Source organism: Triplophysa dalaica, chromosome 6 (genome assembly GCF_015846415.1).
Source record: "Triplophysa dalaica isolate WHDGS20190420 chromosome 6, ASM1584641v1, whole genome shotgun sequence".
NCBI classification, from domain to species: domain Eukaryota; kingdom Metazoa; phylum Chordata; class Actinopteri; order Cypriniformes; family Nemacheilidae; genus Triplophysa; species Triplophysa dalaica.
Genome location: NC_079547.1, coordinates 10,935,335 through 10,957,222, shown reverse-complemented (window position 1 = coordinate 10,957,222; position 21,888 = coordinate 10,935,335).

Here is a 21,888-nt window from a genome sequence, read left to right as displayed (position 1 = left end):
AACCTGGATATTGTGTGCTTAGCCAAGTAAGTAACATTTTAAAGGCTTCAGCCACAGAGAACGTATGGTCATTGCTCATGGCGAATGTTCAGGACTTCCAGAGTTTGGCGAAATTGTGCAAATGATTGTTGCAGGACAATCCACTGTTCATTGTCAGGAGACTAGATGCATGGTATACTGAACATTACAGAGCCTATGTCTTGGTCAAGTCATCTGACAAAAATAATTGAACTTTTAGAGCACCATGATCTTACAGACACATATCCACTGACTCAGTTCACAATTGGGGGGGAGATCTCTCAAGACATATATACATTAGGGATGCACCGAAAGGAAAATTCTTGGCCGAAACCGAAAACCGAAAAAGAGGAAACCAAGGCCGAAAACCGAAACACCGAAATAAATTATGCCAATTATTAGTACCCTTGCATTTATGGCTATGACTGTGTACTAACTTTACTAAAATCAAGGCATTGCAATTGCATAAATAGTAAAGTTTCAAAGAATAAATCAATTACAAATTATGCAAATATTTATTTAGCACATTGCAACAATGCACAGTATAAAATAAAATTCAACTAAAATGTTTAACTTGACCCCTCTAATGTGTATATTAAATAATAATGTACAGGTCTACTGGCCTGTCATGAAGTGCATTCAGAACAAGTGCAACTGCTTAAAGATACAACAATATTTTCTCTATAGGCCTTCAACATAATAGTGTATCAAAACAAAGACTCCCATAGCCCATATGTTAACTGTAGAACTTTAACAACAACAAATACACCAAGAATTGCAGATGTCTAAAGATGTCTAAAGTTGATCATAAGTAGCCTAAGAATAGAATAACCAACTTATTCTGTCGTCTGAAGCGCTATGATGTTCAGGAAGGGAATTTGGAGAAAAACGTGTTTTAAGTCATGAAAATAAAAGCCCAACAGTCCAGTATCACAAGTAAAAAACACTTTACAGTGGTAAGAGACTTACTCTAGGAAATGTTTTTTTTACTAAATTTTTATTAGTGTTGAAGTCTATAAAATTACTGTACAAAACCGTTGGAATAAAACGAAAGTAAGGAAAATGGTGCAGCGCACATTTAAAGAACGAGAGCTCTGCCATTATCACAACACGAGGAAAGTGACAAACATTACGGACAACAACTAATAAGCAGTGAAGCAAGTTTTACCTTGTTTATCATGTGCATAGTGTCTGGACTTTTGATCATCTCTTGTATGTTTTGCAATCGTGGTCCGGCTCGCATGAGCAGTGGAGCGGGCATAACTCCTGGTGCTGTATACGGGGAGCTCTGTCACCTCGCGAAAACATTGTATAAAACAACTTTGCATGCCATAGTTTACACAGGACTGGCGGAAAATGTGCATTAATACTTCTTCATTCTTCATGTTATGTGGTTTACTTTGATGGGTGAACTGTCTTTCCCGCGTCCCAGCACGACACCCGACGGGTTTTCCCAAATCGCATCACATGTCTAGTCAGTACAAATAACAACGACACGTAGGTAGCTTCACGAGCATATCCCGCTGAAGGGAAATTACGCGACCTCTGGTTCACACACGTAAAGGAATATTGGTCGCACTCTAGAGCCCTGAGGGTGCATGCAATTTAGGAGACGCTTTAGTGCCGCGATTAAAGGAATAACGTCCGCTACAGATGCATCAAAGGAGCGGTATCTGTTTGTCATCACAACATTTCGGCCGTATTGTTTCGGTGATAGAAGTCTTTCGGCCGAAAACTGAAAATGCTCTTTTGGGCCATTTTCGGCCGAAAATTTTCGGTTGCCGAATATTCGGTGCATCCCTAATATACATGTATATGGTTATATTTGTTTACATGTTCACTACATCTTGTGCAACTTTTTAGAACATGTAAATGTCTAACAATTATCTATTATTTGTACTGTATCTAATCTTATTTATTTTCTTTGTTTTTTCAGAATCTGTTAAGGATGTCAGAAAGAAAATATGCCAAGCTTTTGGTGATTGTTAGTCAGGATGATTCAAGAAAGTTACTTCTGCCAGATGGGATTCCCGAATCAGTGGATGAGCTCGTTGAAAAAGTGAGGGAAGCTTGTGGATTAAATGGGATATTCAGACTACAGTATCAGGACAAAGATTTTGGGGATGTATTTGTGAATTTGACAAACACTGGAGAACTTCAGAGTCTTTGCACACTAAAGATAATCCCTTTGCCTGACGAAGACTCATTCACTGTTCAAACAAAAGATGGGACCCAGTCAAATGATGATTCTCTGTCCTCCTTAGGCTCTGGAAACACTGATGATAATATCATCCTCTCACCCCCTGGCTTGGAAATGGTTTCTACAAGAAATCAAAAGTGGCCAAACGATTTTAATATTCCACAATTTTCTTATGACACTGAACTCCAATTAGAGAGAGGAAATGCTCTTTTTAAGGCTATGGGAACAATGCTGACTGTCACTCCATAGATGAAGTCTGATATTCTGGAGAAGATATGTGATGAGATCTACAAGTATAAATCTTATCCCAACAGTGCAAACTTTTGTGAAGTTTCAGAGACACTTATCAAGAAACATCCTTGGTTGGCAGAAAAAAGGATCCTTCAATTGTTGCTACGCGTGGACACAGAGATTTAAAATGAAGATGGGGAAACCTACGCACACAGTTGAAAGGTCTTGGATGCACTGAGTTGTTGGCAAATTCCCTGAAAACCAAAGCCTCAGATAATGCTTTTCCAGCAAAACATGTTAAACGACCTAAACGTGGCGAGGCCAATCATATCCCATCCGTACCTGCCGGAGTGTCGTCAGAAAACCTTGAAACGGAGTGCCTGGCACTTTTAAAAGGAAGTGAAGAAAAGAAACAATGCATGCACAATCAGAGAAAAATGACAAAGACGTTTGCTTTACACAGACGAGAAGTTGTGGAAAACCAACCTAGTGTTCAGGAACTGCAAGAAAGGTGGCCTGCTCTGTTTCAACAAGAAGAGGTAAAAGCCGTTATTTCATTTAAAGTGTAATTGATTAAACATGAATTTACCACATTTTAAATTATGGATTTTAGCATGTAGTGTAATTTCTTAGATTGTTGTTTAATTCTCTGTGTATGTATGTATTTTTACAAGTAGTTCTCAAAGTAATATCAGGTTCTTTCCAAAGTCTATTTTCTGTTTCTCTTTCTTGCATATTCATGCTGAATTTTGCGCATCACGACTTTACAATCAAGATTTTTGGCTTCTTTGGACCGACAGAGATCTCAGCTTCTCCAGGTTATTAAGAGCAAAGGTGGAGTTTTCCATGAAAAAATTAATGACACAATTAAATTTATGGATCAGGTATTGGTTGCATGCACATAGAATTGTTTGTGGTAATCAATTCAGTAGTGTTTTGGTCTAATAAAAAACATACATCTTGAACATTTTGTAGACTCTGGACATAGACATCAGAAGAGAGTGTCTGCTGAAGTGCATCATCATGTACCTTGGTGAAGATGTAAGCTGTCTGATCAAAGAACACCAGGTAATGTTGACATTGCAAACCACTGAAATTTTGAACTTGCCCATCAAAGTATGTGACCGTCAAAATTAATTTTCTCTCATCATTTACACCCCTCTTGTCATTTCAAACCTGTGTGACTTTCTTTCTTCCGCAGAACATAAATGATATTTTGAAGAATCTTGTTAACAGCACCCCATTCACTTGCATTGGTTTTGTGTCCTTACTATAGAAGTTAATAGGAGCTGTGCTATTCTGTTACCAACATTGTTCAAAATACTGCAGAAGAAAAAGTCATACAGGCATGAAATGAGTCTGTAGTTGATGACCGAGTTTTTATATTGAAGCTCAACTACAAGTGATAGTTTACCCAAAAATGAAAATGCTATCATTTACTCGTTCCAAACCTGTATGACTTCCTTTGTTCTGCTGAACAGAATGTCTGTAACCAAACAGATCTAATCCCCCATTGGCTCCCATAGTATTTTTTCCAACTGTGGCAGTTGATGGGGCCTGTTTGGTTTCAAGTATTCTTTCAAATATAGTTCTGTGATCAACAAAGAAATTAATAGAGAATTTGAACTACCTGATGGTGAGAAAATGATCACAGTATTTTTATTTTTTGGGTGAACTGTCCCTTTTAACTTTTGACTTTCTTCGTGTAATATAGAAAGACTTGATGGTGATAAGAGAAGATCTCGTGTGGAGCATATCAACTGTTGTCAGACTGTGCCTAGAAAAAAATCTCACTGGATTATTACAAGTAATGGCAAAAGAAATGTAAACTAATACTTATTACTGACATACTACAGCAAGAGATAACTGGTTTAAGAACATTTTTGGGGGGTGAAAATACTAATGTGACTAAGACTTGCACAGTACTGTGTGTGTTTGTGTGTGCTAGGCTGAAGAGATGTGTCTTTAGGCTAGTTAAAACTGGGAGACAGTGTCTGAGCCCAGAACAGTGTCACGAATGTTATTCCAGTTTAGGTGCTAGGTGGGAAAAGGCTCTACCTCCTTTGGTGGATTTTTCTATTTTAGGCGCTACTTAAAGGTAGAGTTTTGTGATCTTAAGGAGTGTGATAAGTCGTATTGCAGTAGAAGTTCAGTTCAATACGTAGGAGCTGCACCTTTTAAGCTAAACACAAATGAAGATATTTTAATCAAAGCGACAGAGATGTTAATATTAATGCCCATAGAGAATAGGCAAATGAGCCGAAGGGTGCACCACCTCTCTTCTAAGCTTCAGGAGTAACTTTGTTTCCTTTGACCCAGCCACTGATGTTGAATCTCGTTTAAGATGTTGGACTGTATAAAAGGCTTTATAGAGGGTTAACTGTTCACTTGGATTCAGTTGTTTTGGTAAATGCTATTAGACTGTTAATTAAACCGGATTTGTGTTTTTAAGTTTAATAGTTTACCTAAAAATTAAAAGTCTTAGGTCGTTTAGTCCAGCGGTTCTCAATCCTGGTCCTCGCGACCCACCGCTCTGCATATTTTGTGTATCTCTCTTGTTTAACACACCTGATTTAAATCTCTAGCTCATTAGAAGAGAGCTTAATGAATGAACCGCGTTCCGATTGACGTGTTCCCTGAACTGTGTTCATTGCTCTCTATTCCCTGCACACATGAAATCGGCTGACGTTAATTTAAGAACACGAAAAACAAAACTTACTACGGAAGATTGAAGGGTAATTTAACCGTAATTTTGAGATTTGCGCAACATTATCCACATTTCGAACGGGATTTATGGCAGAATATCTAGTGATGTTTACTTCGCAGGGCTCTTATGGGCGTATTAAACAAACCTCCGAAGCGGTAGGAGAAGCATACAAAATATGCAGAGCAGGGGGTCGCGAGAACCAGGATTGGGAACCGCTGGTTTAGTCACCCTCAAGCTATTAAAGTATTTAACTCAATTAGATTCAGAGAAATTTTATAAAAATGATGAGAGAAGGTTTATTTTTGTGTAAACTGTTCCATGAATGTGAAGTTTTTTTCTTTCTACTATTGGCTAATTTGGTAGGTGCTTTATTAAAAGTGGTTGGTTTTAAAATGCCCATTTTAAAGCAGTATTAGGCCATATTCACAACACGCTTCTTATCGTGGCACCTGTCCGTCCATCCAAACTTGTTTTAACTACACAACAAAACCTTTTCAATTGAGCTTAAAAGTTAGTTCTAATTGATTGTTTGTGGAAAAATTGTTTGTTCTTCTAAACCTTGATTCTGATTCACCTGGTGAATTTACATTTTCAATACACGTTGTAAAAACTGTTAAACTGTCTGTAGAAATGTTGTATTGTGACAAAAATTGTCAACGGTTTATGATGTGTTTACATTGTTATACAGTTTGTAGAATATATTATACACATTGTAAAAATGTTGTATTATGACAATAATAAAGTGTCAAAAGTTTTACACTTGAAGTAAAATTACACATTCTGAAAGTAAAGAAATGTCTTTATATTAGTGGTGGGCCGTTAACAGCGTTAACGCAGTGAGACTCTTATCGCGCGATAAAAAAAATGTCGCCGTTAATCTATTCTCAAAGTTGGGTTGGGAGCTGGATCTATACTACGCAAGCTATGATGACTTTCACCTTGATATTTTAGCGCGGATGTATACCAGCTTAACTGCACTGTACGGGGCGAGAACAAGATTTTTTAACTCGCGTGATTCGCGTCATTCGCGGAAGCAGAAGCCGCCTCATCATCTCATAACCAGGGCTTCATTCGCGCGATCGCGCAGCAAGTAGGTCTATTGGCTCTTTGCATTAACATATAAATCACTTGCGCTTGACACGCCATTCGCGTTTGGTCTGAACACAACATAACGTTACTGTGAAATTACCGCATCAAACGTGTCGTGCTAACATGGATGCAGCTATGAAGCCGCCGGGTTTGCTTCAGGGAATATTAATTTTTAAGAAGCTTCCCAATAGAAACATCGACAAGACTAAGGTTGTTTGCACCTTGTGCAATGCGGAATTGGTTAAAAAAAAACAGTTTCTCTCAACAGGTAGTGGTCTAGCTTTAGTTGAAACCAGTAACTTTGTATTGAGATCTAGGGCCCTATCTTGCACCCAGCGCAATTGACTTTGTACACCGACGCATGTGTCATTCCTATTTTGCACCCGCGCAAAGCGCGCTTTTCCCTCCACAGAAGCACGTCGCTAAACTTGTGAATGAACTTGCGCTCCCTGGGCGGTTCAGCGCATAAAAGGAGGCGTGTTCCGGCGCAAACAATCCCTGGTGCTATTTTGCTGTTCCATTAAACAATTGCGCCACTGACCAGAAAAAACCTAGTCTAAAGACAGTGGCGCGTTGTTCATTATGCTATTTTAAGGGCGCATGCCTGACCATAATGTATAGCATACACAACGCGCATACACTTTGATCATGTAATCTACACAGATGCAACAGTTAATTTTGCAAATCATAAATTTTTACATTAAAAACATATTAACACATGAGATGACGGAAATCATTGTGGTGTGCCACGAGGATGTGCAAAAATAGGCATAAATCTAGCTTAGAAATTATTCAGGCTAATTGTAGTAATTAAGGATCAGACCTGTTTGTCCAATAGTGGCAAGACATATATGTATATAAGGACATCTGACAAATTGGTTTGTCCGTCAAGAACCAGGAAAAATTAAAATCGACTGAAAAACTGAAAGACTGAAAAAAAAAGACTGTGAAATCACCTTTACCACAATGTAAGTACATTAAAAACCTTAGTCTTCAACTTACCAGTTAAGTTGAGCGTGCTCATATTTTTGCGCCTGGTAAATACGCCATAATAATAGCAATCCATAATGGAACTTGCGCACCTGCTTTTAAAGGGAATGTTGGATGACGCTCTGATTGGTTTATTTCGCATTACGCCCAAACCACACCTATGAATAATGAAGCTACTTCAGACCAACCCATTTATGATTTGCGCCGGGCGCAAGAGCCATTTATCCCGCCGGGAAAATAGCAACAGCGCCGAGACCCGCCCACAAAGTTACTTGCGCTTCGCGCTTTGACACTTGCGTTTCAGATCGTTAAAATAGGGCCCCTAATGTATTATGGCTCCTGTATGACATATCGCTTGTTGCTCCCTAACTCTTTGTAAATTGCTTTGGATAAAAGCGTCTGCTAAATGACTAAATGTAAATGTACTGTAGGAGCTCTTCCAGTCTCAAGTACCACCTAAATGCAAATCATCCCTTAGCTAATGCGGAAGTAAACACAAGTTCATCTTATTGAACGTAATTTAATTTTCATCACCAATTATCATAGTAGAACAGCTTTCTCAAGCAGTTTGTGATGCATTTTGGAAACAGGAGATGAGCCCCTGGTCTAATGCGCCACCTGGCTTGAGAAACCCGTTCTCAAAGACTTACTTTTAGTCATTATTTGGGTAGCACACATATTCTGAATGCCTTCGGCAGAATTCAAATGAGCCATTTTAATCTAGATTAATCTAGATTAATCTTGGAATTAATCTAGATTAATCTTGATTAAAAAAATTAATCTATGCCCACCACTACTTTATATTCATTTTAGATAACATTTGTTTGGATATTTCGTTAGAAGAAAATTTTAAAAAATAAGTTTATACAAGGAGAAAACATTAAGACAAGGTATAATTTGAGGTTTCCGTTAAACTTATACTTTTAACCAAATAAATACACTTTTTGCTTTGGCTATTTAATGGATATTTTTCAAAGAATTTGAATTACATAGCCAAAGAAAGAGTTTCAAGTTGAGCCAAAGAAAGAGTTTCAAGTTGAGCCAAAGAAAGAGTTTCAAGTTAAGCCAAAGAAAGAGTCTCAAGTTGAGCCAAAGAAAGAGTCTCAAGTTGAGCCAAAGAAAGAGTCTCAAGTTGAGCCAAAGAAAGAGTCTCACGTTGAGCCAAAGAAAGAGTCTCACGTTGAGCCAAAGAAAGAGTTTCAAGTTGAGCCAAAGAAAGAGTCTCAAGTTGAGCCAAAGAAAGAGTCTCAAGTTGAGCCAAAGAAAGAGTCTCAAGTTGAGCCAAAGAAAGAGTCTCAAGTTGAGCCAAAGAAAGAGTTTCAAGTTGAAACAAACAAAGAGTAAAGTAAATAGATGTCGCAAGTTGATGCAATTGTTTTCAATCCAATGAAACGCTTTTTTCAGTTTCTGGCGCTATGGAATTTCTGTGCTGTTCTGGAGATGTTAGCGCGTCTCTAGGATCGGTCACATACATGAACCCTGCACGATCTAATGTTTTGTGTCTTATTAATTAACTGTCATTCAATTCAATGTAATTAAATGCTATAGCGTGTTTACAATTTAAATTGAACTAAAGCAGCTATATAAGAATACCAATATAAACCAAAGTTGAACACACACAAAAACTATCTAAAAACATCTGATAAATCTTTGAAGTAATATGGAGATTATCATGCATCGCAACATATTTCTTTTCGCTTTTCTTCTTTCATCCATTTTCATTGCTACTAAAGAAACTCATAAATATCTTAAAGGGCCGCTAATCCAGGTGTTTTTTTACAGCAATGTAAAAATAGTTAGTATAGTGTCCCCAGAATGTCTCTGTAAAGTTTCAGCTCAAAATACACCACATATCTTTCATTACAATATGTTGAACATGGTCATTTGTGGCTGCAATGGAAAATGTTCCATTTTGTGAATGTCTCTTAAAATACAAATAAGCTTCGCCTCCCCTCCCCTTATCCAAAATAAGAGGTAGAGCGGTGCTTTACATTACATCAGGACATGCAGCTGTTTCAAGCAGATTTTCAACATCTCAAGTCCATTAAAACTTCTTGATCGTTGCCCTGATGAAAATTCGATGTCTTAACGAGGGGTCTTCAACTGGGGGTTCACGGCCCATACGGGGTATGCAGTAGAACTGCAAGGGGTCCGATAATTACTGTTTAATCACAGGCAACTTTTTCTAAAAAATGTAAAATGGGTAGAGAAATATTAAAACCAATGTTCTCTTTAATGAGTCGGGCCATGCAGACTCATTGAAGCTCCCGTGCATTGCAATTTTAACCTGCGTGTGTGCAAACATAAACAACCCTTCAGGCAGCGGAATGGAAGAAACGTTACATCTGCATCCTAAAAAACGGTATGGTTAGAATTAATTTATTCTCTGTCTCCCTTCCGATACAAATAGGCCTACGCATGAAGGGAGTTGTGTGTGCAAATAAAGTGTAGCCTATTCTCATATGTTTCTGAACTTCTGTTCAAATTTGTTAAAGCTGTAAAGCACTAATTTGACAGCCAAAGGACACCACACATCTTCTGAAGTGTAAACTCAGACAGAAATATCGTATGTGTTGAAAATCAATGAAATATGCCCCGAAAATATCGCGGACTCATTGCATCACGTTCTCTCCTAGTCTGATATGATGCTCTGCAGAAAAAAACTTTTGTTTAACAGCAGAGACTGCTGATCAACGAGAAAACGGAGCTCAGAATTATAAAATAGCAGTGTGTTCTGCAACACACAGAGAAGTGGAAGAAAAAAAAAGAATGACACTTAATAAAACGGCCTACTTTTACAACAGAATGCATAAAATCTGCACTAATTTCTTTTGCATCCAGAGACAACTCCTTCCTCCACTGGAATAGTCGTTGTGCCATTAAACAGGGTCAGTCTTCTCATTGAAACCTTAATAAGAACTAAGCTTCAAATAAATGTCCAATTGTCCATCTCATAGTTAAATGAAAATGTTCGATGCTGCAAATCACTTAAACTAATCAAGCAATCTATATTAAAGACAAAAAATAATACACAGAAACTTTTTTAGCCTATATGCAACAATAAGATAAAGGTGCTAATGTAATGTCTTAACATAATATTGCTGTGACAATAGGGTTGTTTCTCTATTTAAATAGCTCTGTTTACACATTTAGTATAAGGTCCCTGCTCCATGCATCTCTCATCTAAGGGGTCCTTGCCCAGATAAACGTGGAAGACCCCTGGATTTTACTATTTCCTTAAAGCCATTTTGTATTTTGTGTAGCTCAACAGAACTATATTGCACACCAGAACTATATTCTTTGGTTTTATCCATTGCGGTAAATGATTAAGGGCTTCGGGCTTTGTGTTATTGATATTTATTCTATGTGTAGGAAGTAGTCAATGGGAATATACTTACGAGATATTTTACTTAAATACGTTTCTAAGGGTGCCAATAATTGTGACCGGGTTGTATAAGATTATAAAAAATGATAATGTTATATTCCCCCCACTTTAAATTGTTTTACTTTAATGTTTTTTTGTAATGATATTTTTTAATTAAAGACCAAAAGGAGAAACAATGCAGATTTATTTTTACAGTAGTCTTTGCTGATTTAACAAGGTGCCAATAATAGTGTAGGGCACTGTAAAAAAAGGAGCCCAAATATATATGAAACTACTAAACGTAAAAACAACCAGTAGGTGGCGTCAAAGCACTGTTCTATTGAGATTACATGATGGGCTACCCAAAACCACAAAAATATATTTAATATCCACACAACTGCTCTACTTAGAGTTGTTGTGCTGTGGTGCTGTTTGGAACCATATTTTCATTGACGTTTTATTTGAAATGACAGTCAGTAACATATTGTTTCTAATTTTCTAATTAATATTTTTAAAGCTAAACACTACTTATTGCAGGTGCATAAAAACAAATATTTACTCCAATTTCTTTGTCTCCACTGGAGGTTGTTTTCTTGATATTTCTAAATTATTTTCCAAATTTGGCTACCTAGAAATAATGCATGTGAACTTCAAGTGGCTGTGTTATAAATAGAAAAATAGGTAAATGTATGTGCTGTTGTTGGTTCCATTTTAATGACAACAAGAATTTCTTCACTTTAAATGATCACTATTGTAGCCCAAACTGTAGCATAATATAAAAAAGTCACACCTGCGGGTGCAGGTGGATGCTGCCCTGCATAATGTTAGGGATTGAAGCATTTTATCATCCATTAACCATATTTCATCAGTTCTTTTCCATCTCTTCGCAGCATTTGACCAACAACAAATATCTCTTATGTGTCCATCAGGAAAAGTTCCCTTCAACATATAATCCAAAACATGCGACGAGAATAAATATAAATAAATTATTTGACAATTATTAACAAACAGATTAACAAATCAAAAGGGAAAAATGGTTACAATATGCTGATGAGTTTGGTTCATATTATGAGTTGCAGCACTCAAATAAATTCTAGGAAAGGAGATTACCGAGAGCATTCTGTTTGTTTTCTTTATTTTGCAAAAGCACATTATAATGCTTTTCACAAGTCGCCTGTGCAATAATAAATATTAACAACATTAGGGGTAGGTAAGGTATGCTTATTTGCCATGCTGTCTGGGAAGGGTGCTCCGAGCTCGCCGGTTCCTTCTTAATCCTGAATCGACCCCAACTCAGAGCTCACCCAAAAGTGCAGGGAAACGCTGGACAGCATACCCCCCAAAACGCGAGGCTTTCTGGATGGTGGCCTGGAATTTAAGAAAATCTAGATTAATGCCTAGAAATTCGATGGAAGTGCTGGGTCCCGAAGACGAACGCATAGATTCGCGAATGCTTCTTGGACTTTAGAAAAATGAGAGCTGGGACAGATTCGGGCAGCGAGATGATAAAAAGTTGTATAATAGGCTGGTGAGGAAAGGAATAGGGAAGTTGTTAGAGAGTATCCAACAGATTGCCTCTGACAACATATCGAAAATCTGAGAAGGAGGGAAAAACTAGAATTTCTCACGCCAACAGATTCAGAATTCGTGGCAAAAGAGTGACCTTGGGTCCTCTGAGCTGGAAAGCAACGGGCTGCTGTAGCAAGCCCAGGTTTGCGGCACCCTGGAGGTGGAAAGCATTGCCTTACCGCTTAAACTTTTGACACTTTATAGTGTCATAATACAACATTTTTACAATGTGTAAAATATCTTTTACAAACTGTATAACAATTTAAATACATCATAAACCGTTGACAATTTTTGTCACAATACAACATTTATACAGACAGTTTAACAGTTTTACCAATGTGTATAGAAAACACCCTGTATTACAATGTAAATTCACCATCGAGGTGAATCAGAATCAAGGTTTAGAAGAACATTCTTTCCACAAACAATCAATTAGAACTAACTTTTCAGCACAATTGAAAAGGTTTTGTTGTGTAGTTAAAACAAGTTTGGATGGACGTAGTGTTGTCACGAACTTCGGTACCAGGCGGTACTAAATGTGACGATACTTTCATTTCCCGCTATCATTTTAGATTATGAAAGAACTCTGATTGGCCATTACTGCTTTAAAATGGGCATTATAAAACCAACCACTTTTAATAAAGCACCTACCAAATTAGCCAATAGTAGAAAGAAAAAAAACTTCACCTTCATGGAATAGTTTACACAAAAATAAACCTTCTCTCATCATTTTTATGAAATGTCTCTGAACCTAATTGAGTTAAATACTTTAATAGCTTGAGGGTGACTTAACGACCTAAGAATTTTAATTTTTAGGTAAACTATTAAACTTAAAAACACAAGTCCGGTTTAGTTAACAGTCCAATAGCATTTACCAAAACAACTGAATCCAAGTGAACAGTTAACCCTGTATAAAGCCTTTTATACAGTCCAACATCTTAAACGAGATTCAACATCAGCAGAACATTGTAGCTGGGTCAAAGGAAACAAAGTTACTCCTGAAGCTTAGAAGAGAGGTTTTGCACCCTTCGGCTCATTTGGCTATTCTCTATGGCCATTAATATTAACATCTCTGTCGCTTGATTAAAATATCTTCATTTGTGTTTAGCTTAAACGGTGCAGCTACTACGTATTGAACTGAACTTCTAATGCAATACGACTTATCACACTCCTTAAGATCACAAAAATGTAGCTTTTTGTAGCTCCTAAAATAGAAAAATCCAGCAAAGGAGGTAGAGCCTTTTCTCACCTAGCACCTAAACTTGAATAACATTCGTGACACTGTTCTGGACTCAGGCACGGTCTCCCAGTTTTAACTAGACTAAAGACACATCTCTTCAGCCTAGCACACACACACACAGTACTGTGCAATTCTTAGTCACATTAGTATTTTCACCCCCCAAAAATGTTCTTAAACCAGTTATCTCTTGCTGTAGTATGTCAGTTACAAGTCTTAGTTTACATTTCTTTTGCCATTACTTGTAATAATCCAGTGAGATTTTTTTCTAGGCACAGTCTGACAACAGTTGATATGCTCCACACAAGATCTTGTCTTATCACCATCAAGTCTTTCTACATTACACGAAGAAAGTCAAAAGTTAAAAGGGACAGTTCACCCAAAAAATAAAAATACTGTGATCATTTTCTCACCATCAGGTTGTTCAAATTCTCTATTAATTTCTTTGTTGATCACAGAACTATATTTGAAAGAATACTTGAATCCAAACAGGCCCCATTAACTGCCACAGTTGGAAAAAATACTATGGGAGCCAATGGGGGATTAGATCTGTTTGGTTACAGACATTCTGTTCAGCAGAACAAAGGAAGTCATACAGGTTTGGAACGAGTTAATGATAGCATTTTCATTTTTGGGTAAACTATCACTTGTAGTTGAGCTTCAATATAAAAACTCGGTCATCAACTACAGACTCATTTCATGCCTGTATGACTTTTTCTTTAGATTAGATTAGATTAGATTCAACTTTATTGTCATTACACATATACAAGTACAGTGTAACGAAATGTAGTTTAGGTCTAACCAGAAGTGCAATTAGCAAGTGCAGGATATACAGTTTGAATAAATACAGAATACAATATTAGGAAAATACTATACAATGGGCATGTACTATGAAAATATGACAGTCGGTATGTACTATGAACAATATAAACAGAAGGCTATATAATGTAAACATTAATGTACAGGTGGTTATGAACGGATAACAATATAGACCATACAATAGTGCAAGTGACTTGAGTGTGCATAAGTTACAGACATTAGCTATTAAAGTTACAGTGCAGTAGATGAGTTGATGCGGTTATTAAAGGTACGGTGCAGTACATGAGTTAATGCAGTTATTGAAGTTATAGTGCAATACATGAGTAGATGCAGTTATACAGTTACAGTGCAGTAGATGAGTTAGTGCAGTTATTGAAGTAACTTGTAGAATTTGTTCAAAATTCTTCTGCAGAATTTTGAACAATGTTGGTAACAGAATAGCACAGCTCCAATTAACTTCTATAGTAAGGACACAAAACCAATGCAAGTGAATGGGGTGCTCTTAACAAGATTCTTCAAAATATAATTTGTGTTCTGTGGAAGAAAGAAAGTCACACAGGTTTGAAATGACAAGAGGGGTGTAAATGATGAGAGAATATTCATTTTGACGGTCACATACTTTGATGGGCAAGTTCAAAATTTCAGTGGTTTGCAATGTCAACATTACCTGGTGTTCTTTGATCAGACAGCTTGCATCTTCACCAAGGTACATGATGAGGCACTTCAGCAGACACTCTCTTCTGATGTCTATTTCCAGAGTCTACAAAATGTTCAAGATGTATGTTTTTTTTATTAGACCAAAACACTACTGAAATGATTACCACAAACAATTCTATGTGCATGCAACCAATACCTGATCAATAACTATAATTGTGTCCTTAGTTTTTTCACGGAAAACTCCACCTTTGCTCTTAATAACCTGGAGAAGCTGAGAGCTCTGTCGGTCCAAAGAAGCCAAAAATCTTGATTGTAAAGGTAAAGTCGTGATGCGCAAAAATTCAGCATTAGTATGCAAGAAAGAGAAACAGAAAATAGACTTTGGAAAGAACCTGATATTACTTTGAGAACTACTTGTAAAAATACATACATACAAAGAGAATTAAACAACAATCTAAGAAATTACACTACATGCTAAAATCCATAATTTAAAATGTGGTAAATTCATGTTTAATCAATTACACTTTAAATGAAATAACGGCTTTTACCTCCTCTTGTTGAAACAGAGCAGGCCACCTTTCTTGCAGTTCCTGAACACTAGGTTGGTTTTCCACAACTTCTCGTCTGTGTAAAGCAAACGTCTTTGTAATTTTTTTCTCTGATTGTGCATGCATTGTTTCTTTTCTTCACTTCCTTTAAAAGTGCCAGGCACTAAGTTTCAAGGTTTTCTGACGACACTCCGGCAGGTACGGATGGGATATGATTGGCCTCGCCACGTTTAGGTCGTTTAACATGTTTTGCTGGAAAAGCATTATCTGAGGCTTTGGTTTTCAGGGAATTTGCCAACAACTCAGGGCATCCAAGACCTTTCAACTGTGTGCGTAGGTTTCCCCATCTTCATTTTAAATCTCTGTGTCCACCCGTAGCAACTTTTTTTATGATCCTTTTTCTGCCAACCAAGGATGTTTCTTGATAAGTGTCTCTGAAACTTCACAAAAGTTTGCACTGCTGGGATAAGATTTATACTTGTAGATCTCATTACATATCTTCTCCAGAATATCAGACTTCATCTTTGGAGTGACAGTCACAGCATTGTTCCGTAAGCCTTAAAAAGAGCATTTCCTCTCTCTAATTGGAGTTCAGTGTCATAAGAAAATTGTGGAATATTAAAATCGTTTGGCCACTTTTGATTTCTTGTAGAAACCGTTTCCAAGCCAGGGGGTGAGAGGATGATAGTATCATCAGTGTTTCCAGAGCCTAAGGAGGACAGAGAATCATCATTTGACTGGGTCCCATCTTTTGTTTGAACAGTGAATGAGTCTTCGTCGGGCAAAGGGATTATCTTTAGTGTGCAAAGACTCTGAAGTTCTCCAGTGTTTGTCAAATTCACAAATACATCCCCAAAATCTTTGTCCTGATACTGTAGTCTGAATATCCCATTTAATCCATAAGCTTCCCTCACTTTTTCAACAAGCTCATCCACTAATTCGGGAATCCCATCTGGCAGAAGCAACTTTCTTGAATCATCCTGACTCACAATCAACAAAACCTTGGCAGATTTTCTTCCTGCCATCCTTAACAGATTCTGAAAAAAAAAATATATAAGATTAGATACAGTACAAATAATAGATAATTGTTAGACATTTACATGTTCTAAAATCTTGCACAAGATGTAGTGAACATGTAAACAAATATAACCTTAAACATGTATATATCTCTTCAGAGCCACCATGCGTCTCCCTCCAATTGTGTACGAGTCAGTGGATATGGGTCTGTAAGATCATAGTGCTCTAAAAGTTCAAATATTTTTGTCAGATGACTGTAATCTTCAGTATACCATGCATCTAGTCTCCTTACAATGAACAGTGGTTTGTCCTGCAACACAATCATTTGCACAATTTTGCCAAACTCCGTAGCTGAAGCCTTTAATTGTTACATCCTTGGCTAAGCACACAAAATCCAGGTTTGGGTGTTTCTGTCGTACTGTCTGTGGTATGTCTTCATTCAGGACATCAATGGGAAGATTAGAAAGATGCGAAACTTCCAATCTTGGTGTAAGAGAGCTGCACTGATACAGATGATATGCCATATGAAACTGATGTCTTTGTGACAACGATAGGAGCACATTCTTGAAGCAGTTGGTATGATGGACAACTCTTTTAAAGAAGCTATGCTTCGCCTCGAATTGCATTACCCCCTATTGTTCTTCTTGCAGAAAATGTGAGAGGAACAGTATGGGGACGGTTTGTCTTGTCATACCATTTGAATGGAAAGCTCTGAATTGCTTTATTAAGGTCTTCCAAGGTGAAATACTTTTTAGATGAAAAGACAGTCAAGGACAAAGCTATCTCTAGAGGGACAATGCCCTCAAAAAGATCATGCACAATATCAGCCGGGAATCCTGTGCAAACAATCAAGTTTGATAATTTCTCTGAAAAAACTCAATTACCTTTCACACCAAAATGGTGAGGCAAGTCATTGTCTTTGATAAACTGAAGATGAGAAGAATGTACACTCAAAAAAATATTTGTCTCTAATAATTAAGATTTATGTATTTTGATTGCATATAAAATTTCCATCCATTTGGATTACATATTTTTTTACCTAATTTAAGTAATAAACTTTGTGATACAAATTTGTAAGAGATATGTAAATGAAACAAGTATGAATAAGATTTATGTACTATTATTCCATCCATCCAATTTCTTCCGCTTATCCGGGGCCGGGTCGCGGGGGCAGCAGTCTAAGCAGGGATGCCCAGACTTCCCTCTCCCTAGACCAGGGCTCCTCAAATCTTACCCTGGAGGGCCGGAGCACTGCAGAGTTTAGCTCCACCCCTGATCAAACACACCTGAGCAAGCTAATCAAGCTGTTCAGTATCGCTAGAAAATCACAGGTGTGCAAGTTTGATCAGGGTTGGATCTAAACTCTGCAGTGCTCCGGCCCTCCAGGGTAAGATTTGAATAGCCCTGCCCTAGACACTTCCTCCAGCTCTTCCGGGGGGACACCGAGGCGTTCCCAGGCCAGCCTGGAGACATAGTCCCTCCAGCGTGTCCTAGGTCTTCCCCGGGGTCTTCTCCCGGTGGGACATGCCCGAACACCTTCCCGGGAAGGCGTCCATGGGGGCATCCGGAAAAGATGCCCGAGCCACCTCAGCTGGCCCCTCTCGATATGGAGGAGCATCGGATCTACTCTGAGCTCCTCCCGAGTTACCGAGCTTCTCACCCTATCTCTAAGGGATCGCCCGGCCACCCTGCGGAGAAAGCTCATTTCGGCCGCCTGTATCCGGGATCTTGTCCTTTCGGTCATGACCCACAGCTCATGACCATAGGTGAGAGTAGGAACGTATATTGACCGGTAAATCGAGAGCTTCGCCTTGCGGCTCAGCTCCTTCTTCACCTCGACAGACCGGTACAGCGACTGCATTACTGCAGAAGCTGCACCGATCCGTCTGTCAATCTCCCGTTCCATCCTTCCCTCACTCGTGAACAAGACCCCCAGATACTTGAACTCCTCCACTTGAGGCAGGAACTCTCCACCTACCTGAAGTGAGCAAGCCACCCTTTTCCGACTGAGAACCAAGGCCTCAGATTTGGAGGTGCTGATTCGCATCCCAGCCCGCTTCACACTCGGCTGCAGACCGTCCCAGTGCATGCTGAAGGTCCTGGTCTGATGGGGCCAGCACGATGACATCATCCGCAACGAGCAGAGATGAAATCGTGTGGTCCGCAAACCTGACGCCCTCCGGCCCCTGGCTGCGCATAGAAATTCTTTCCATAAAAATTATGAACAGAACCGGAGACAAAGGGCAGCCCTGCCAGAGTCCAACATGCACCGGGAACAAGTCTGACTTACTGCCGGCAATGCGAACCAAGCTCCTGCTCCGGTCATACAGGGACCGGATAGCCCTTAGCAAAGGGTCCCGAATCCCATACTCCCGGTGCACCCTCCACAAGATGCCGGGAGGGACACAGTCGAATGCCTTCTCCAAATACAAAAAACACATGTGGATTGGTTGGGCAAACTCCCATGAACCCTCCAGCCGCCTGGAGAGGGTATAGAGCTGGTCCAGTGTTCCACGACCGGGACGGAAACCACACTGTTCCTCCTGAATCCGAGGTTCTACCATCGGCCGGATTCTCCTCTCCAGTACCCTGGCATAGACTTTCCCGGGGAGGCTGAGAAGTGTGATCCCCGATAGTTGGAGCACACCCTCCGGTCCCCCTTCTTAAAAAGAGGGACCACCACCCCGGTCTGCCAGTCCAAGGGCACTGTCCCAGGCCGCCACGCGATGCTGCAGAGGCGTGTCAGCCAAGACAGCCCCACAACATCCAGAGACTTGAGGTACTCAGGGCGGATCTCATCCACCCCCGGTGCCCTGCCACCGAGGAGTTTCTTGACTACCTCGGTGACTTCAGCCCAGGTGAAGTCCGTCTCCGAGCCCTCAGCCTCTGCTTCCTCAATGGAAGACGTGACGGCGGGATTGAGGAGATCCTCGAAGTATTCCTTCCACTGCCCGGTGATATCCCCGGTCGAGGTCAACAGCTGCCCCCCTCCACTGTAAACAGTGTTGGTAGGGCACTGCTTCCCCCTCCTGAGCCGCCTGACGGTTTGCCAGAATCTCTTCGAGGCCGACCGATAGTCTTTCTCCATGGCCTCACCGAACTACTCCCAGGCCTGAGTTTTTGCCTCCCCAACCATCCGGGCTGCAGTCCGCTTGGCCTGTCGGTACCTGTCAGCTTCCTCGGGAGTCCCACAAGACAGCCAGGCCCGATAGGACTCCTTCTTCAGCTTGCACCAGGCACCGGAGACCTTACGGCCACAGCTCCGAGTGGCTGCGTTGACAATGGAGGTGGAGAACATGGTCCACTCGGACTCAATATCTCCAGACTCGAAGCTCTGCCGGAGGTGGAAGTTAAAGATCTCTCTGACAGGCGATTCAGCCAAACGTTCCCAACAGACCCTCACAGTACGTTTGGGTCTGCCGAATCTGTCCAGCTTCTTCCCCCGCCATCGGATCCAACTCACCACCAGGTGGTGTCCAAGACATACGGCCGTAGGTCAGATGAAACAACCACAAAGTCGATCATCGACCTCCGGCCAAGTGTCTCCTGGTGCCATGTGCACTGATGGACACCCTTATGCTTGAACATGGTGTTCGTTATGGCCAAACTGTAACTAGCACAGAAGTCCAATAACAGAACACCACTCGGGTTCAGATCAGGGGGGCCGTTGCTCTCAATCACGCCCCTCCAGGTGTCACTGTCGTTGCCCACATGGGCGTTCAAGTCCCCCAGCAGAACGACGCCTGGGCAACTCCAGAGTAGTGAAGAGTCCATCCTCCCTCGAGGAGTGTGGTTCCAGAGCCCAAGCTGTGCGTAGAGGTGATCCCGACTATCTCTAGTCGGAATCTCTGAACCTCACGCACAATCTCCGGCTCCTTCCCCGTCAGAGAGGTGACATTCCATGTCCCTAGAGCTAGATTCCGCGTCCAGGGATCGGGTTGTCAAGGCCCCCGCCTTCGACTACCACCCGATCCACTTTGCACCGGCCCCTTACGGTCCCTCCTGTAGTTGGTGGGTCCACGGGAGGGTGGCCCCACGTCGCTCCTTCGGGCTGAGCCCGGCCGGACCCCATGGGGAAAGGCCCAACCACCAGGCGCTTGCATACGAGCCCCAACCCCGGGCCAGGCTCCTGGGTGGGGTTCCCGGCAGCGCCATGCCGGGCGACGTCACGGTCCTCGAATTTGTAGTCATCATAAGTTTTTTTTATTTATTTTTATAATATTATAAATCAAATGTGTTTCAAATTCATTAGAATCGGGATCATGTATTCTTACATACTAAACTATTTAATTAAAATGCATTATATTTAGGTATTTTAATAATAAACCAAATGTTTTTTAAATCATATTCAAGAATTATTTTATTCCTGTAAGGAATCTAACTGCAACACGTAAAAAACAACAGTTAGACCAAATGGTTTCACTTTTTCATTGACATTCACATTTTAGATGCAACAAAACAAAAGGTGATCAAAAATATGAGCTTGCAAATTAAACTAGCCAGTGCCCATATGACGTTAGGGGGGGGGAAACAAGCTTAAATGCACCACGTTAAACACTGTAGTCACAATCAATGTCTTTGGACACTATCAAGTTACATATGAGGCAATGACAACAGTATTACTTATACTTACATTTCGAGAAATCTTTGACATTATTTAAAATGAGATGCTGGTAGTCAAGAAAAAAGTCTGAGTATGAGTGGTTTTGCTCCACCATAGTATCAAATGTATATTAAAAAAAAAAATCTTAAGAAATGTTTCAAACCAGTATAAAACAGTTTTATCACTCTGACAGTTAAAAAAAATGCCTGTCATAGAATTGTATAACAATTGAGTACTTTTAAATGTTGGACATACAAAATCATCCATAATCATACAGGAACTTCAGAACTTTGAAAATGCCAAACATCCAGATACTCTGCATGTGCAATAGAAGTCTCAGTGTTTGAGTGGTCAGGACCAGCAAACTTGCTTGCATGTTAACATGTCAGATAAGTGCAATAGTATCAAAAGAACATTTGAGACGAAAAAAAGAACAAGAAATTTACTTACAAACTGCGTTTCAAAATAGTATAAAACTTGAGGTAAACATTGATCACATCACACCCGATTAAGTTATAACATTGCTTACATAACATGTTTCCCATACCCTGTGGATAAAACAGCATATGCTGGTTTGGTATGTTTTGATGCTGGTTTAAACTGGTCATGTGCAGGTCCTTAGCTGGTTTAAAATGGTCAAACAAGCATCAAAACATACCTAACCCAGCGATATGCTGTTTTTTTGAACGGGGTAGATTTTGTAAAATGGCAAAATGGTTTATGATGGGAAACCTGATGTACACGTGGCTGACTTAAATAGCAACATGGCAATAACAACAGCAGAGACGACATCAGCTAGTCTCTTCATCTGTAGTTGGTATTAGATCAAGACAGGTTGG